At 36.2% G+C, this 19,419-nt stretch overlaps 1 long non-coding RNA gene across 1 annotated transcript; it reads right to left on the bottom strand.

Moving 5' to 3' along the window:
* Positions 1-2,258: 2,258 nt before the first annotated feature.
* LOC132343185 (uncharacterized) lies at positions 2,259-19,164 on the bottom strand. Its single transcript, XR_009491891.1, has 3 exons — positions 18,771-19,164; positions 7,504-7,552; positions 2,259-2,528 (listed from the first exon to the last, which is right to left on the bottom strand). It is a non-coding gene; the product is annotated as an uncharacterized lncRNA (long non-coding RNA).
* Positions 19,165-19,419: the final 255 nt, after the last annotated feature.

Raw genomic sequence — 19,419 nt, 5'->3', positions numbered from 1 at the left:
GCAAGGAAAGACAGCAAGTTGATAAATTATTGATTTACATAAATCAACACCCTTTAAATATTGGTCTTTTGAAGAAAAAAGCTTTTGTGTTATTTCAGGTTGAAAAGTGTTAAAATGATAAATACAGAATCAGCTGTGTCATGGTTTTAGATTTTTAATCGAACATACACAGCCATCACATGAATATATATATATATCATATCTTATAAGTTTGGGACTAAAATACCCCAATTTTGTTTTCTTGAAGATATATAGTTTTGTTTTCTTGAAGATAATATTCCTAGAATATGAGCAGATTGTCTATAATGGAAAAAAAATATTTAAAGCATTAGTTTCTTTACAAAGAGAAAAAAGACTGGGCAAATAGGATCCACATGGAATATTATTTACATGTACCAATTGGCATCTGTATGTTAAAATTGAGGGTTTGCACGTGCAAATGAATCATTAACTGTCAAATTACCTGTTTGCATATGCAGTTATTCCACACAGTATGAAAATGTGTGGAATTTGCATATACAATTGAGGCTTAGGCATTTACAAAGCCTGATTTTTAAATAGGAATTCAAAATCTTACTGCTAATTATCAAGACAAGGAATTACAAAATTGAATCCTAAATATATTAGAGGCTACATTGTTGTACTGCAGTTCGAATTCAAAGATCAGACAAAACACCTAAAATTAGACTTAATCAGTGATCATGTGTTATTTGTATTTCCAGGATTATATGGCCCTTTGTCACTCTGTGTGTCTGTCTTTGTGTGTATGTGAGAGTCTATTTAATATGTTCGTATTTCTGATTTGTAAAGGAACATTTTTGGAAATGCGTGATAAATCTTATATAGTCATTAATATATTGTGAAATCTTTCCAAGAATTCAAGTATATTAGCATCAATTCAACTGGTTAAAGTGATTAAAAATTCCAAACATTCACATCTATGTTTTGTTTTGGCAGATCTATAAAGTTAAATAGACTGAATTTCTTTCAAGGTTTCAAAGTGGACCAGAAGCTCAGACATCCATGACCTGACATCTCATGAAAGAATCATAAAAAAGAGTTTGATTGATATATATATATATATATATATATATATATATATATATATACACACACACACACATAAAATCCCCTGGAGAAGGGGATGGCAACCCACTCCAGTATTCTTGTCTGGAAAACCCCATGGGCAGAGGAGCCTGGTGACTAACACTCCCACTTCCATATGTATATACATACATATATATATATATGTAATAAACAAAAATTGTTCAATATAGAGATGGAAATTTGGTCAAAATTTTTACTATGGTAAGACAGTAAATAGATAAGCTTTCAGAGAGAAAAATACTTATTATTTATTATATATATCCAGATAACAAGTTAAAAAGAGATGTATAGAAAATATGACACCATGTATGTCAAATATAGGAATTATTTTTTCCAAATCAAATTAAATGCTGGTCTTGTTTATAGACTCTTTTCATATAAGTATTGAAAATAACTTCCTTTTACAGATGTATAGAACAGTCTTTTGGACTCTGTGGGAGAGGGAGAGGGTGGGATGATTTGGGAGAATGGCATTGAAACATGTATACTATCATATAAGAAATGAATCGCCAGTCCAGGTTCTATGCAGGATACAGGATGCTTGGGGCTAGTGCACTGGGATGACCCAGAGGGATGGTATGGGGAGGGAGGTGGGAGGCGGGTTCAGGACGGGGAGCACGTGTACGCCCGTGGCAGATTCATGTTGATGTATGGCAAAATCAATACAATATTGTAAAGTAATTAGCCTCCAATTAAAATAAATAAATTTAAATTAAAAAAAAAAGATTTTACAGAGAGGGAGTTGTATTGAGAAATAGCTAATAAATGGTGCTACATCCAAACAATGGGAAAAAAATTCTTAGATATTTTAAGAGAGATCCTGAAAGTGGTTTATCTGAGTGTTAAAGAATTGTGGAATTGAGAAAGGAAAGCAGACAATATAGGTTGGGTTATCAAGTCAGCTGCTATCTCGATCAGCTGGAGAAAGTCTGAAAGCCAAGTAGAAAGTATGTCTCAAAATTATTCAACTTTATAACTGGACCTATACCCCACATCCACTAGTCAATGACAGTTGGGAGTCAAGTCACCATGTACTAAAGCACAAAGAAAGAGATAAGTTGAATAAACTGCTACAACTCTTGATACTGAACCCAACTTCTGACCACTTGCTCACAGTATAGCAAAGCCAATTTATTGACACCAGTTTGTGGTATAGAAAAGTATAGCTTTTATTGCAAAGTCCAGCAAGGAGAATGGGTAGTTTGTGTCAAAGGACCCAAACTCACCAGTGACTTTCAGAGAAGGGTTTTTAAAGGCAACATTTATGGTGAGAGTTGCAGGATTCCTGACTTCCTTCTGATTGGTTGGTGGTGAGGTAACGGGGTCATGTTTCAGGAATCCTAATCATCAAGCTTCTGGTACCAAACATTCTGGGTCAAGGTGAAGTCACCATTCTCCACCTGGATGGGGGTTCTTAGTTCCTACAGAAAAGTTCAAAGATATGTTTCAGATTGCTATGTATATCCCTTTGGAGAAGGCAATGGCACCCCACTCCAGTACCCTTGCCTGGAAAATCCCATGGACGGAGGAGCCTCATAGGCTGCAGTCCATGGGGTCGCTGAGGGTCGGACACGACTGAGAGACTTCACTTTCACTTTTCACTTTCATGCACTGGAAAAGGAAATGGCAACCCACTCCAATGTTCTTGCCTGGAGAATCCCAGGGACTGGGGAGCCTGGTGGGCTACCGTCTATGGGGTCGCACAGAGTCGGACACGACTGAAGTGACTCAGCAGCAGCAGGGCTCTGTTTTATTGCTAAACAATTTTTATTATTTTCTTGCTTAACCATGTTTCCTTTGTTTCTACATTCCCACACTTCCCTAATTAGTAACTGATTGTGACTGCTCCTTCAAACTCAGAGATTTAGTAAATGCAAATCTTTCCCACAAACAAGTAATGGGGGACATGGAGGAATTTTTGTGCCCAGGACGGCCTTGTAGGGTCCTGCTGGGTTTCAATCCCCTCTTTCTTTGACGTTTCTCAATTCTGAAGGGAACAAGGGTGGGACCAAAAAAAAAAAAAAAACAGAACAGTTTTGGATAAACAGGCTAGTAATAAACTTGGCATGGGAACTTGGTTTTAGGGGGAGGAAAGGGTGGCTCAGACGGTAAAGGGTCTGCCTGCAATGCAGGAGACCTGGGTTCGATCCCTGGGTCAGGAAGATCCACTGGAGAAGGAAAAAACAACAACAACAACAGAATAGTTTTGGATAAACAGGCTAGTAATAAGCTTGGCATGGAACTTGGTTTTAGGGGGACTCAGTTTCAATCTCCACTCCTGTTTTAACCTTCCCTGAATCTTTGAGGTGATGTCTACTGTGGCTACTTTCTCCTGAAACAGAGTGTAGGCCTGCCTCAATTTGGGGAATAGACACCAAGTTGGAAATACTTCTGAGTTCCAAGTCTTGGATCTGAGTCTTGTATGAGTCTTGCATGACTAAGATCCTAGTCCATTGATCCACCATTTTTTGTCCAACAGACCCATTTAGAAGTAGGGGGAATAGTGACAACCTAAACTTTAATAAACCTTGGAAAATATATCCTATTTCTTGAGGAATTCAGGAGAATAAGCCTGAATACAGCTCAAATCTGGCACTACTGAGAGGCTTGTAGCCAGGTAGTCAGTTATCTAATTTTATTTAAGTAGGTTTTTAACTTCTAATGTACTATTAACATATACATAATAGGAGCTACAAGCCACTGCACATATGACTCCTTTTTCTGCTAAAGTCTGATCTAAAGCAATCTTATTATCCAATAGTTTTCTAGTTAAAGAATCTAGCACCCTCTATTGAGATGCTATGACTTGAGCTGTCTTATCTGTTATTGTCCCCAAAGCAAGAAAATATTTAATAGTTATAAGAGGAGACCTTGAGATCATAAGGTTGCAGCTGCCAATGGGCACTGTTTTGAGAATGGTTAGTGATATCCCTGAGTCTGACATATTTGAGAAAATTCAAGTTCTCAGCAAGAGAAGAATGTGTCTAAAATCATGTCCACCATGGCCACCCAGTTTCCCTTGGGTGTCTGAATATAGCCACTCCATTTTGACTTTCAAATGCATTCCTTTCTCCAATGGCCAAAGCAGATATACAGTGCCTATTTCATAGGCCACAAAACAGGCTGTTCTGATCAGCATAGAGTTCAGGTTGAATCATGAATAAGTCAGAATAACTTTAGTTGAATGTCTGTGACCTGGAGACTAAGGACTTAGACTTTAGCTCTCCCAGTACCATTTACTGCTTGTGTGGGCTCTGGACTTTAACTTGCTCCTTTGAAAAAGACCTTCCTTACAGGGTTACCAGGAGACCAAATGCCATGATGCACACATCTGAAGGGACTCTGTAATACAGTGTCCTGTTGTTGTTGATTTGCTATGTTGTGTCTGACTCTTTGAAACACCATGGGCTGTAACCCACCAGGCTCCTCTGTCCATGAGGTTTCCTAGGCAAGAATATTGGGTTTCCATTTATTTCTCCAGGGGATCTTCCCAACCCAGGGACTGAACTTGTGTCTCCTTCTTGGCAGGCAGATTCTTTACCACTGAGTCACCTGGGAAGCCTAACATCATGTCCTACTTGGCACTTATTTTTATGTAAGTCTCTTACAGTAGGTTCTCAACTACTGTGAATGGAAATCATGTTTTATTAAATATTATATTTTAGAAGTTCATAGAGGGAAAGGTGGGGCCTGGAAATTGTAACATAGTGAATGTTTGATGAATATGTTTGAAATAGCCAGTGCTATTTTTAGGACTGTAAAGGATGACGAGCAATAAAGACTATCCTTATCAAGTGAATTTTTATCCAGTTGGTAGAAAAGAATTAGCACACATAAAACAATTGAAGAGCTAAACTGTGTGGTAAGCTACGGGTTAATTGTTGAAGAGGTAAAGAGAGAAAGAGACCAATATTTGCTAGGTTAGTAAGGGAGAAGATGGAAGAAGTGAGACATAATGAATATTGAAGGATAGGCAAGAAGAAGTCTGTCTGGAGAATGTGCAAAGAAGTGGCTCCAGAATTAGATGTATGTCTAGACAGAGTGAGGAGACCTGAGGTGTCCCAAAGGCAAGGAATAGTTTAAACTGACTAGATCTGGGAGTACAGAGCAGTAGTATAAAATGAGGCCAAAGTCACCAGCATGGAGTTCCTTTTGCCTGTTCTGGAATGTTACTGGGTTCTTGCTATATTAAATAAATTTTTATTTCCATAGCTATGTTAATGGAAGGAGAAAGCAAATTACCAACTTTGAAGCTTCAATTTTATAAAGCACATGAAACATTTAGTAAGGTACTTAGCATCTCACTATATGCTATATAATTATTCTTACGGACATTATAGTTATTCTATTGGTGAGTAGAATATATAGGCAGGTGGTAAAGAATCCACCTGCCACTGTAGGAGATGCAGAAGACCTAGGTTCAGTCCCTGAGTTGAGAAGATCCCCTGGAGGAGTAAATGGCAACCCACTCCAGTATTCTTGCCTGGATAATTCCATAGACAGAGAAGCCTGTCAAGCTATAGTCCATGGGGTTGGGTAGAGTTGGACATGGTTGAGCAACTGAATTAATGAAATAATTATGAATTATTTCTGAATTAATGAAATAATTAATGGAATACCTCTAAATTTCATTATAAAAAGGATGTCTATGATCAACTGTCAATATATTTAAGGAGCTTATGTCAAGGACTGGCAAATTATATAGCTCGTTAGCCAAATCTGGCCCTGTTGCCTGTTTTCTTTTTTAATTGTATGAGAGCCAAAAATGGTTTTTATACAGGCTTAAATAGACAGACTGAATTTCAGGCATTAAGGTTCTTCTAATTCCCCATGAACTTGATATATTTGACTTTTGCTTTTCTTCCTCCCTTCAAAATTTAGCCACTATACTAATAGGAAATAAGCTAATAAAAACAGCAACCTAAAAATAATACCGAATTTTTAGAACAGCTACTATCATCAGATGTATTTTTTTCTAGGATTTAGAGAAGAAAAAGGGTTTTGGTAAAGGGATGCTTTATTTCCTTGAAAGTGAATGCTATTTTGCTTTCCAGGTTTCTAACATGTCTTTCACTTGCAAATTATCTCTCTTCACTCAAAGAAGCTTTAGGAAGAAAGGTTATGTCTGAGCAGGCAAGTGATTCCCAGCAATGAGCATGTTGCATCAGTTTTACTGTCACATAATAGCTAAATGCAGTTATTTGGGGAAGAAATAGAATCGATCCTTTATTTGAATATCAAACAAAGTGCCATGGGTCATGCAGAGGGTTGTTCTGCCTTCAGTTACCTTCATCACAATCTCATTACACAAGCTGGTACTTTTGGTCATTTGTTTCCAATCATACATTATTGAAAATATTAATCTAATTTCTTATAATAAGAGGTCTTTGATGTGAGACTTAACAGCTGTACTGTTACTGTACTCAGAAATTCTTTCCAAGATATTTCAAAATATATTGGAAAAGATACTTTTCTTACTATAAGTGAGAAAGAAAGAATAATGCATACATAAATATTCATTCTACACTTTTGATATACATAATATCTTACTTGTATTTACACTTTTATGGGGTTAGTAATATTCTTTTTGCTTTTATTGGAAGGCTTGCAATTTCGTAGGTAGACTTGGTTTTATTATTGTTGAAAATGAACTGATTGTTTTCAGTAAACTTCTTTCAGACTAAAATATTTTTTGAAATAGCCATCAGTGTAAGAACAAATTGTGGTATTTTCATTTAATGGAATATGTATAGCAACTGTGATGAATGAACTACAGCTATACAAAATGTGAATAATACTTACAAGAGAAAAACAATGTTAGGTTAAGGCAACAATGTAAAATGGTATAATGTATATTTATTTATAAAATTTCAAAAGCAAGAAAGACTAAATTATACTATAGGCAGGTGATAAAACTAATTTTTAAAAGCAAGCAATTGATATAAATGAAAGGATAGTGATCACCTTCAAAGAGGTAAGAGAGAGCTGTGATCAAGAAGCACACAGAATGCTCTCACACGAATCACTTTCCTGCATATTTCCTCTACTCCTGAAACCCTCTCCACCTCTGATTGTCAGAAAAATTCATTCCCCATTGTTACTTTCTCAGTTTGCTCTGTACCTATATGACACTAGCAGAAACTACCTGATGAAAAACACTTGTCATGCATTGTCTCCTTTTATATGTATAATCACGAATCTAAGTGATCTCTCAGAGCTGCCCAGTAGTCCTTCCATATTTCCATTTTCAATCCACCCTACCTCTCCTTTTTAGATGAGTATTTCATACCTTCACCTTTCTCCTTCCACCTCTACATTCTCTCCTTCCTTTACTGTTAGCTCTCATTTCCCTGAGAAAACCAAGGTAAGCAGAAGAGAATGTTCTCATTTTCTGACCTCTGAATCCAGTGTTCCATATTGACGCCCATATATTCTGTCTTCCTTTCTGTAAGAAAAAGAAATGTACTGTTTCTCTATAAATCCAACCTTTCCCTAAGTATCCAATTCCAGTCCTTCTTATCTCTTAAGATCAATGCTTTGATTCTTCTCTGTTACCTCTCCTAATCTATAAATTTTCTGCAGTGTCTCACTCTCATTATAGAAACATATTGTGAGTTTTCCATCTATTATACAGAAGGAAGAAAATTCCCTTGGTCCAATATCTGTCTTTATCCTATAACTTTTGATTCTGTTTCCCTCTGTTACAGTTATTATTGGAAGAGGTACCTTATTCTCTCTCCACTTCCCAACTTCCTTCTATTTTCTCTTCTCTTGAATCTAATCAAGCTACCACTTCCTTTATTTTATTAAAAAGATACAGTTTCTAAACAAGTGAACAATCCCCATTCAGCCAAACCCAAAGTTCTACTCTCCATTTTTATTTTATTTTACCTGTAAGCAACATTGGCCTTGGTTGATCAAGTTTTCAGAACCCCTCCTCTCCTGGTTTTTACTTTCCTCCTTGGAGCCCTATGTTTCAACACACTGGATTTTTCTCTTTCATCTGGATCTTTGTATTCTGGGTTCCTTGGTGTTTCAGTCCTCTGACTCTTGCTTTCTCCATAGGACTCACTGAAATAACTCTGATATCCAAGTTTGTAAATATAAATACTGTCAATGGCCATGAAATTAAAAGACGTTTACTCCTTGGAAGAAAAGTTATGACCAACCTAGATAGCATATTCCAAAGTAGAGACGTTACTTTGCCAACAAAGATCCATTTAGTCAAGGCTATGGTTTTTCCAGTGGTCATTTGTTGATGCGAGAGTTGGACTGTGAAAAGAGCTGAGCACCGAAGAATTGATGCTTTTGAACTGTGGTGTTGGAGAAGACTTTTGAGAGTCCCTTGGACTGCAAGGAGATCCAACCAGTCCATTCTGAAGGAGATCAGTCCTGAGTGTTCTTTGAAGGGAATGATGCTAAAGCTGAAACTCCAGTACTTTAGCCACTTCATGCGAAGAGTTGACTCATTGGAAAAGACTCTGATGCTGGGAGGGATTGGGGGCAGGAGGAAAAGGGGACGACAGAGGATGAGATGGCTGGATGGCATCACCAACTCGATGGACGTGAGTTTGAGTGAACTCTGGGAGTTGGTGATGGACAGGGAGGCCTGAAGTGCTGCGATTCATGGGGTTGCAAAGAGTCGGACACGACGGAGCGACTGAACTGAACTGATACACTGAAAACTCAAAATGTACATATATAACCAAGACCTTACCCTAAATTCCAGCCTCCAATTTCCAAATGCTGATTTGACTTCTCTATTTTCATTTCTAATAGTCATCTCAAACCTAACTAGACCAAAACATAATTCTTAATTCATGCCTCCCTCCCTACCTTTTGATTCCTGTCATGTGCTTCCCATCTCAAATAATACTATCACAATTTACTCAATTGTTCAAGCCACAACCAGCAAACATTCTTTATTTTTATTTTCTTCTCATACTTTCCACATGTATATTCTAGTGTAACCTATCAGTAAATACTGTTGGTTCTATCTTTAAAATTTATCTTCACCAAGCACTTCTCTTCACCCTAGTCAAAATCTATTTAGAATACAAGCAATTCTCTCCATTCTCACTGAAAACCACTCTCTACTTGCTTGGAGCTCTTCAATAACTTCTTTACTGATCTCCTGCTTATAATCCTACCCGATCTTTCTGAGATCTATTCTCCACAGAGCCAGAGCTATCTTTAAAAACAACACTAAAAACAATAGTAAAATTTTATGTGTTCCCATGAAAGAGAATTGACAAAATTGTCCACCACAAATGCCCCTATTCAACAGTACACTTGAGTCATCACCCATGCAATAAAACTAGAAACATATGTATAAAGACTGGAAGGGAAGATGCCACCTGTACTTATTTCCAGGTGATGTAATTTTATACGTAGAGAAATCACATGGATTATTGAAAAAAAAAAAAGCAGTTACTCACATAAACACTTCCGGTAGAAATTGAGAGTTGTCTCCAGTAACTGTTCTCCACCTCTTAGGTTATAATAAAATTATTAGCTTGGACACATAATCCAGGTAAAGATGACATTTACAGTGAGTGGTCATGTGGCTATGTTCTAGCAAACAAGATGTGAAAGATAAGTAGTATGTGCAGTTTCTGGGTTGTGGTCTTAATGAGAAGAAGCATATCCTCTTTATTCCTATCTTCTTTCTGCTGGTTGGAAACCCAATTTAATGGCAGAAGCTGAAGCACTTATCTTGGCACAAGATGCAAGCCAAGAATGGCAGAAAAATCATATAGAAAGATCTTGGACCTACGAACTCTTTGTAGAATAAAGTTACTCCATTAGTTCAGATGTTAAGACTCTGCCAATTTGATATGACTGTCATTTCACCTGTGATAACTGATAGATGTATATAATATACTAATACATCAACAAATATATTATGCAGATGTTATCTTATTTTGTAACTGCTTCAACATATTGTTTTTATTTGTCTTAAAGGTAAAATTGATTTGCCCCATGTACTTCTCATCAATCTCATTCCTTTCCTTCTCTCAGGCAGTTATCATTATTATAAAACGTGTCTCTTGCAAGAACATAATTTATATCTTTGTTAAATATTAATAAATACATAATCTATATAAATGTCAAGTTACATTTTTTAAATGTTCCTTTAATGTTTCATAAAATATATAACATTCTGCAACTTTCTTTTTCATGCAATATTTTCAAAGTTCTAACCCTGTTATGTATTAATCTATTTTATGCATGTGCTTTACTGTGCTTAGTTGCTCAGTCATGTCCAACTCTTAGCAACCACATGGATGGTAGCCCACCAGGCTCCTCTGTCCATGGGGATTCTCCAGGCAAGAATATTATAGTGGGTTGCCATGCCCTCCTCCAGGGGATCTACCCAACCCAGGGATCCAACCCAGGTCTCCTGCATTGCAGGTGGATTCTTTACTGTCTGAGCCACCAGGGAAGCCCAAGAATACTGGAGTGGGTAGCCTATCCCTTCTCCCAAGGATCTTCCTGACCCAGGAATTGAACCAGGGTCTCCAGCACTGCAGGTGGATTCTTACCAGCTGAGCTACAAGGGAAGCCCTACTTTATGTATAATAATACTATAATACTATATGAATGTACCATAGTTTACTTGCCAAGGTCATACATTTTTTTGTCCTGTTTAATTATATATAAATGCCTATAACAGACTTTGGCAAATACTACTATTTAATTTAATGAAAAATTGTTTGGTAAGTGAAATAATTCATATCCCTTACCATGAGCAATTGAGTTACGCCAAAATTTTGTCACTGCAAATAAGGCTGCAATGAATCTATTTGAGCATGACTCTGCATTCAAAACAGTTTTGAGAATTTTTTAGTAAATTCATCTTTAAATAAAATTGTTAATTTGAAGGGTGTGAGTAAATGCAAGTTACCACCCAGTCACTCTCCATAGCTTATGAGAATTTTCCTATCACCACATCTTCACCAACACTTGACATTAATGAACATGTTTTTATGTGTTTTTTTAACCAATCTGATGGTGGTAAAGCTATATCTTTTGTTTATGTTTGTTGTTTTAATTTTCCTGTTATTATTTTCCACTGGATGCTAACCCTTTACCTGTTACATTTATATATATATTTTCCTGTGTTTAAGCATCTTTTTTCCCCAAAAGCTTAAAATTTTGATATAGATGTGTTTGTTAATCCTTGCGATATAAATTTAATATTTGGTTAAGAAGCTCCTTGCAAACTTGTATTTATTCTGATAACCATAAAATTTTATTCATCATGTATAGATTTTTTAATTCATCTTAGATTAAATAATCCACTTTCTACACTGATTTTTTTAAATCCTTTCATCCTTATATACTGAACTTCTGTGTTCTTGAATATTGGTTCTTTATTCTACTCCACTAGGCTATGTTTTAATTTATTTGTAAACACAACACTGTGTTAAATATTATAACTTTGTAAAATACTTCAGTTTGTAATATGACAAGTATATTTCTTTACTCATTTATTCCAGATTATCTGAGTTATTGTCATGCATATATTCTTCCATAAACTTTTAGAATATATTTGGCTAGTTCCAGGAATAAACTGGATGGGGAAACAATGGTAACAGTGATAGACTTTACTTTTTTGGGCTCCAAAATCACTGCAGATGGTGACTTCAGCCATGAAATTAAAAGATGCTTGCTCCTTGGAAGAAAAGCTATGACCAACCTAGACAGCATCTTAAAAAGCAGAGACATTACTTTGCTAACAACGGTCCGTCTAGTCAAAGCTATGGTTTTTCCAGTAGTCATGTATGGATGTGAAAGTTGGACCATAAAGAAAGCTAAGTGCTAAAGAATTGATGCTTTTGAACTGTGGTGTTGGAGAAGACTCTTGGAAGTCCCTTGGACTGCAAGATCAAACCAGTCAATCCTAAAGAAAATCAGTCCTGAATATTCATTGGAAGGAATGATGCTGACGTTGAAGCTCCAATACTTGGGCCACATGATGCGAAGAACTGATTCATTGGAAAAGATCCTGATGCTGGGAAAGATTGAAAGCTAAAGGAGAAGGACATGACAGAGGATGAGATGGTTGGATGGCATCATCAACTTGATAGATATGAATTTGAGCAAGCTCCTGGAGTTGTTAATGGACAGGGAAGCCTCTTGTTCTGCAGTCCATGGAGTCACAAAGAGTAAGACATGACTGAGTGACTGAACTGAACTGAAGGAATAAACTAATAGGGATTTTTGATTGAAATTATCCTAAATTTATAGATTACTTTGAGGATAATGGACATCTTTCTAGAGCATGTATTATGATCTCAATTTTACATATTCATATGCATCACTCCATGTATTTATATAAGAAAATTTTAATGGTTGTATTTTCAGTGGTGGGATATTAGGTACATTTTTATTTTTAAATTTGTATTATGATTCTATATTGCATGGTATGTAACATTGAAAAAAAAGTCATCTTTCTAAAAAGTAGAAAAAACATTAATATGTTCTTGATATATGCATTTTAAATTGATCTTAGGTTGAATATATAAATGCTGAAACATATTTGTGAGTAAATCATCTTTCCTTATACATGATCTGTTAAAGTAGACAAAGTTGGTGCCCTGCCCAGAGTCCCCAGGGTCCTATTTATTAATTCCATGTGTGTTTACTTCTATGAGCTTATACCTGAAGGTCTCTGCATGGGGTTCTTAGATATGTTTTGACTGCACACACAGAGTCAGAAGAATATGAGAGCTACCTACCACCCCTTCTTCTATGGCCAGTGGTGCAGGGTACAAAAACATAGCTCCCTCTCTTGAGTCAGGACAAACACAGAGGTGCAAATGATACTCCAGAGTACAACTGGACTGGGGCTGAGACTTTGCCTGATACACACGGCAGGGGGATATGTTGCATTCCCCCTTTCTGTCTTTCCCCCCCAATCCCTTACAAGTGTTTTTTAGGAGCACTTTACTAGTAAATATAATGGGCTTAATTGTGTCCCCTCAAATTCGTATGGTGAGGTCCTACTCTCAGTACCACAGAAGTGATTACATTTAGAGATCAGGCCTTTAAAGGGGTAGTCAAGGTTAAATGAGGTCATTAAGGTAGGTCCTAATCCAATATGGCATCCTTATAAAAAGAGGAGATTAGGACACTGACACACACAGAGGTAAGACTGTGTAAAGACCAGTGGGGAAATTGTCATCCACAAGCCAAGGAGAGAAACCTTGGAAGATACCTTGCTTTCCTATTTCTAGCCTGAAGAAATGTGAAAAAATAAATTTCTGTGTTTATGTCACCAAATCTGTGGTATTGTTATAGTAGCCCAGGCAAATTAATACAATACATAATTGCAGTGAATCTTCATCTAATATTCTCCAAATGACTTTTCTCCATGTTTTAAACAATATCAGTGTTATTGTAAATATGCAAAATAACCCCAAATTTGATTACAGGCCTGTTTTGAATCACATTCTATTCTCGTGGAGAAGAATATATAAGATGTAACTAAAGATGATTCTTAAAGGTTCATAGATTTTACATTTTTCCCCTAAAAGGAGGAAATGTTTACATATTTTTAGCATTCTGATGCTTTTTTTTTAGTGTTCAGATAATTATAATATTTATATGGAAATTCTGATTTGTAGTTTTATCAGTCACATAAATTGTGATGTTTCCATCACAATTTTGAATGTCTTTATTCTAGACTCACTAAGCATTTAATTTGAAACATAGGGGACAGATTGAGAATGCTGCTATAAAAGAGTTTAAATGTCCTTCATGAAAAGCAATATTAATCTTAAAAGCAAACTGTATACAAAGTGTATGTAATTATGGAATATTTTTACAACCATCCACATCTTCAAATTGACTTCCCAAAGTTTCCAGCTTTAAATCTAAAAGAGAGAGATAACCATTCAACCATTTTCTCAGTGTCATAGTTGTGATCTGGTCCTCATAATCCACCATTTTGCTTCATTCAAGGGCAAAAGAATTGAGCTGTGAGCAAAGATAACCATGGGACAAGGCACGCTTCATTTCTATAGTGTAATCTGTCCCCTGCTGCTTTTGCTTATTACTGCCCTCGTTTCATTTTATTTCCCTTAGGAATGTGCATGCAGCTTGGTTAGAGTAGTAGAATTATCACTAAAATCAGCCCCATTGCCGCTTGACCAATGAATAAGACCCTGATGATTCCTTGATCCCTGTTTGGATTTACACATTTTATCAATTGTTAATGTGGCCTCTGCCTGATGTTCCTCATCCCTCACCATTAAACTCCTTAGAAAAGGAAAAGCAGGTACTTCAAGTCCAAGTATGAAATGGAAATGCTCTGTCATTCTTTCCCTCCTGTTTCTCTTTCTTTGTTCTCAAATCCTATAATTGAAACTAGCATTTAGAAACAATTATTTGGAATATGCTATTTTGAGTGAATGAATTGAATTTGTCGGCTTGATAGACTTTGACTTGCCTTGTTTCAGCTTCTACTTAAATTCCTTTTTAAAAATATAATAGAAATCATAATTTCTGATAGCACCTTATAAAAATTCTAGTGCTATGGAGGTTGACAACGTATCTACTTCTGCCCGATGAAGAAACTTGAAAGTCATGGGGTTTGGAGATAGCCTCAGTTTGAAATCTTTTTCATTGATTGTTGGCTATATCATTTTATTCAAATTATTTAGCATCTCTGTAGCTCAGTTTTATCATTGGTAAGATGGGAACGATAATAATCACTTTAGAAAATTAAAAACGTTTTCGTAGAGGCATGTGAAACAAATGAGACAATAGCACAATGCATAACACATAGTAAACACTCAATAGTTTGCTATTATTTTTGATATCATTCAGATTTTTAAGGCATTTTTACCAATTAATCTTCTAGTGAAACTTCCCTCATGTTAGGCATTGTGCTTGATGTTGGAAACATCTGGATGAAAAGACATAGAACATTTCCTTGGAAAGTGATTTGTCTGAAGGAAGAGTCAGACAAAGGACATTTAATTGCAGTGCAGCATGATCTCTTTGATAGAGATTTGTGCAAAGAACTTAGCGAACAAACTCTCCACCCTCCCTCTGCATACACACGTGACACTTCCTCCCCATCTTCCCCACTCAATTCTTTTCATAATATTATTATTATCATGTCATATATTTTCCTCTCGAGTTTGTATATTGTCTGTATATTCCCATAGAATATAAGCTCATGGAGGAGAGTGATTTCTGTCGTTTAGTTTACTGCTGCCACATCATTGCTTAAAACACTGCTTGGCACATAGTAAGTTCTCAATAAATCTTTGTTAAGAGAATGATGCACAATCTCCCCAATTTTACACCATTCTCATCAAATGGCCAAGGATATTTTTTTTCCTCCTCAGGCTCTTCTATTGCCCTAGAGGATAGGATTTAACATATAACCTCTCAAATTTAAAATCTTGTTCTGAGATACAGATGAAGAAAAATAGTACATTTCTATTGGTTTTTCAGATGTCATAAATCTGAGAAATAGCTCGATCATGGAATGAGAAACCATGAGCTAGGCTTATTAGGATGGAATTTAAAGGAAGTTAATTAAGTTTAAATTCTTACATTCACTGTCAAACTAAAAAAATATAGGACTAGAGAGACTTTGTTGTTCAGTCACCCAGGCATGTCCAACTCTTTGTGACCTCATGCACTGCAGCATACCAGGCCTCCTTGTCCATCACCAACTCCTGAAGTTTACCCAAATTTATGTCCATTGCATCAGTGATGCTATTCAGCCGTCTCATCCTCTGACACCCTTTTCTCCTAGGGAGAACATTAGGGAGACTTTGCTTAAAAGCAATTAATGGAAAACAAGAGGTAGGACATTTAGTTTATCACAAAGATATAATGAGCCAAGGGGCTTCCAAAATTAGCTAAGACAAAAGTGTGTTTTTAGTCTGCTCAGTCAAGAACTAAGATGCAACATCTCTCTAGTATGTATTAGCAAGACAACAGTGAGGACTGTACTGAGTTTTGGTATCAACATTCGCAGTAGCTTGAATCATCTGGAGACCAGGTCTATAAGTATTGGGCAAACTAAGTGTACTGGCATGAAAACGAAAAGATTAAGGGAAAGTAGGATTGCTGCTTTCAAATATTAGAAGGATTACTTTACTTAAGAATCTGTATTTGTTCTGATTATGAAGTACTAGTATGGCATAATGGAGAGAACATAGGATTCTAGTCAGACAGACCCGACTTCAGTTCTAGCACAGATACAGATTCCCTCTGTCATGTGGGTCTCTGGACCCTCAGTTTCCCAATATCAAACATAAAAATAGTTACGCTTACATTGTATGATTGTTATGATGATTAAAAATACCACTTGCTATAAGCCATATACAAGATTTTTTGTAAGTGATAACTATTCCCAATGAAGGAAGTAGTATTAAAAGAGTTACAGAAAAACTCAAAACAAAGATGTTATTCAAACATGGAATTGACTCCCTCCTCAGTTCATTATCACTGGATAAACTTCAATGACTACTCTGCCACCCATCATCAATTTTGTAAGGTTCTTTCAACTCTATGATTTCAATATTGACTGTATTCTCTATCACTGCAATGGAGGCTATTTTAGGGAAATATAATACAAAACAAACCCAATAAAAACAAAGAACGTTTTCAGATAAATACTATTATTGCACCTACAAATATTATTGAATATAGAAAATATCAAATTTCATATATCAGTGTGTCATCAAAAATGGTAGAAAGGTCTTGAGAGATAGACAGGACATGTTTTGAACCCCAGCTGTGTCACTTAGCAGACTTGAACTCTTAGGAAAATTCTTAGTCTCTCTTAACCTCAATACATAGAAAAAAATAAGGGTTATATTATCTTACAAAGTCTTTAAGAAGGACTTTCCTGCACTTGGTACATAATCTAGCACATTGCAATAATTCAGTAAAAAATTACATCTCCCTTGCTGCTCCCCAGAAAACCAACAAATATCATTACTTTTTCCTTCTCTTTTAAAAAATGGAGACCACAATGTAATAGTGCTATTATAGCAAGATGAGATTTGAGAATATACCCATAGTTGTTTGAAATTAAGAGTGATTGATATATAAGTGGGCTACAAAAATAATTCATGATAAGGTATGACAGAAAACAACAAAATTCTGTAAAGCAATTGTCCTTCAATTAAAAAATAGATACATTTTTTAAAAAATGATGGGCCAAAGAACCAGGTAATAAGAATTTCTGCCTCCTTGAGAAAATCAGTCAACTCTTACCTCTCCATATACAGCAAATGATGAAGATGCTCTTAAGGAAACAGTAAGAAAACCACAAGATAAAGAGGAATGGCATAATGCACTATTGCCTGTGCTTGGTAAATTTTACATTTCATTTCAAAATGATCAAGTAAGAACTTCTCTGGCTGTCCAGAGGTTCTCCATACTTCCAGTGCAAGAGAGGGTTTGATCCCTGGTCGGGGAACTAAGATCCCACATACCTCGAGGTATGGCCAAAAATTTTTTGATTAAAAAAATAGCCAAGTGTATTATTTGTATGGAATTAGAAAAACAATAAAATAGGAAATAATTGTCTATAAAAAACTTCTTCCAAGTAATACTGAATTATAGTGATCAGGTCCTTGTTTTTATAGAGAAAACAAGCAAGCATATGGAAAGACTCTTGAGAGTCCCTTGGACTGCAAGGAGGTCAAATCAGTCCATCCTAAAGGAAATCAGTCCTGAATATTCATTGGAACGACTGATGCTGAAGCTGAAGCACGCATACTTTGGCCACCTGATGCAAAGAGCCAACTCATTGGAAAAGACCCTAAAGCTGGGAAAGATTGAAGGCAAAAGGAGAAGGGGGTGGCAGATGAGCTAGTTAGATAGCATCACCAACTCAGTGGACAAGAATTTAAGTAAACTCCAGGAGACAGTGAAGAACAGGGGAGCCTGGAGTCACAAAAAGTCAGACATGATTTAATGACTAAACAACAACATTAAAAATTTAAGTGAATTCTCAAAGCATTATTATACATTGCATATTAATAATTACATGGTTGACTTTAGAATACTTCTTGCTGGATTGTAAGTAATATGAGGGGAGGGAAATCTCTCTCTTTTTACTTCTAGATATCCAGTCCTATATAACCACATGTTCCATGATTATATGTTGAATGAATAAATAAAATAAATTAATCAGGTCACCTGTGATTTTTTTCCCAACTGATTCCCACTCTTGCTTTCATCCCACCCTTCTGGGCATTTAATATACCACCACAGGTTTTTTAATGTCAGTTTTATTTTTCTTGACTCAGCTCTTTGAACAAATGATTCATATAATTCTTATACCCATAGCATCTGAGAAACAGTAGCCGTCAAGAAGTGTTCTCTGAGTAACAGAGCTGGGAACTTGGTAATTGTAAGGAGAATAGTTAACGCTAACAAACATGCTCCAGGCAGTATTTCAACTCTGATTGTGAGACATCTCAGCTGCTTCAGCATTGAATCATTATGGCCATCTTTCCCCCATTTCTATTTCTGTTACACATGCCTAGAAGCATACTTAGGCTTAGGAACAAGAGTTATGTTCAAAGTATTCAACAACTGCTAGTAAGTGAGCACTGACCAATCAAAGTAGGGGCTATCCATCCATACGCTAGCAAGATCAAGGTCTTAAAGCTTCTTACCCTGTTAAACACTGTTTTGTAGACACGGAGTAGTAAGTTGGACTTGAGGGGAACTGGGGAGGAGACCAATTGGTAAATGGGTGGGGAAGGAGATACTAGGAGGCATGAAGTCATGGCTATTTAACCACTGGAATTGAAATAGTTCAAAATCTTAACAATCTGTATGGCTATGATAGAATGTACTGGCTGAATATCAGCTCTGCTTAGCAACATGCATTAATAAAGGAATTGGCAGAATGTCAACAAGTTCTAAGTTGGAATGCTGCCAATTCTTTCCGACTACCACAACTCTTAACAATCTCTGCTAACATCCCTTTTCTTGAAAAATGCAAGCTGGAAAATGAATGGGGAATTTTAGTATCTGTAGAAATGTGAATGGTATAACTCACTATTTTACAGAAGCCTGATTTATAGGAGGGGAATGGGAAATTATGTGTGAGATCTAAAATTGCAATCTCTTGGGATCTTTTCTACTTTTCAAAAGAGAGGCAGGTCAGGTCAGAATTTTATTATTTTTGGCTAAAGGCCAATGAATGTCTTACAATGTGATTTTAACATGTTATAAAAAAATCAAATCAGAACAAAGTTAGAGTGAGATTCTAAGCACAAAATTTGGTAATAACAGTTGAGAGTTAATTTCATAAAAGGA

This window comes from Bos taurus, chromosome 20 (genome assembly GCF_002263795.3).
Source record: "Bos taurus isolate L1 Dominette 01449 registration number 42190680 breed Hereford chromosome 20, ARS-UCD2.0, whole genome shotgun sequence".
Classification (NCBI taxonomy): domain Eukaryota; kingdom Metazoa; phylum Chordata; class Mammalia; order Artiodactyla; family Bovidae; genus Bos; species Bos taurus.
This window is presented reverse-complemented; position numbering and strand designations above follow the sequence as displayed.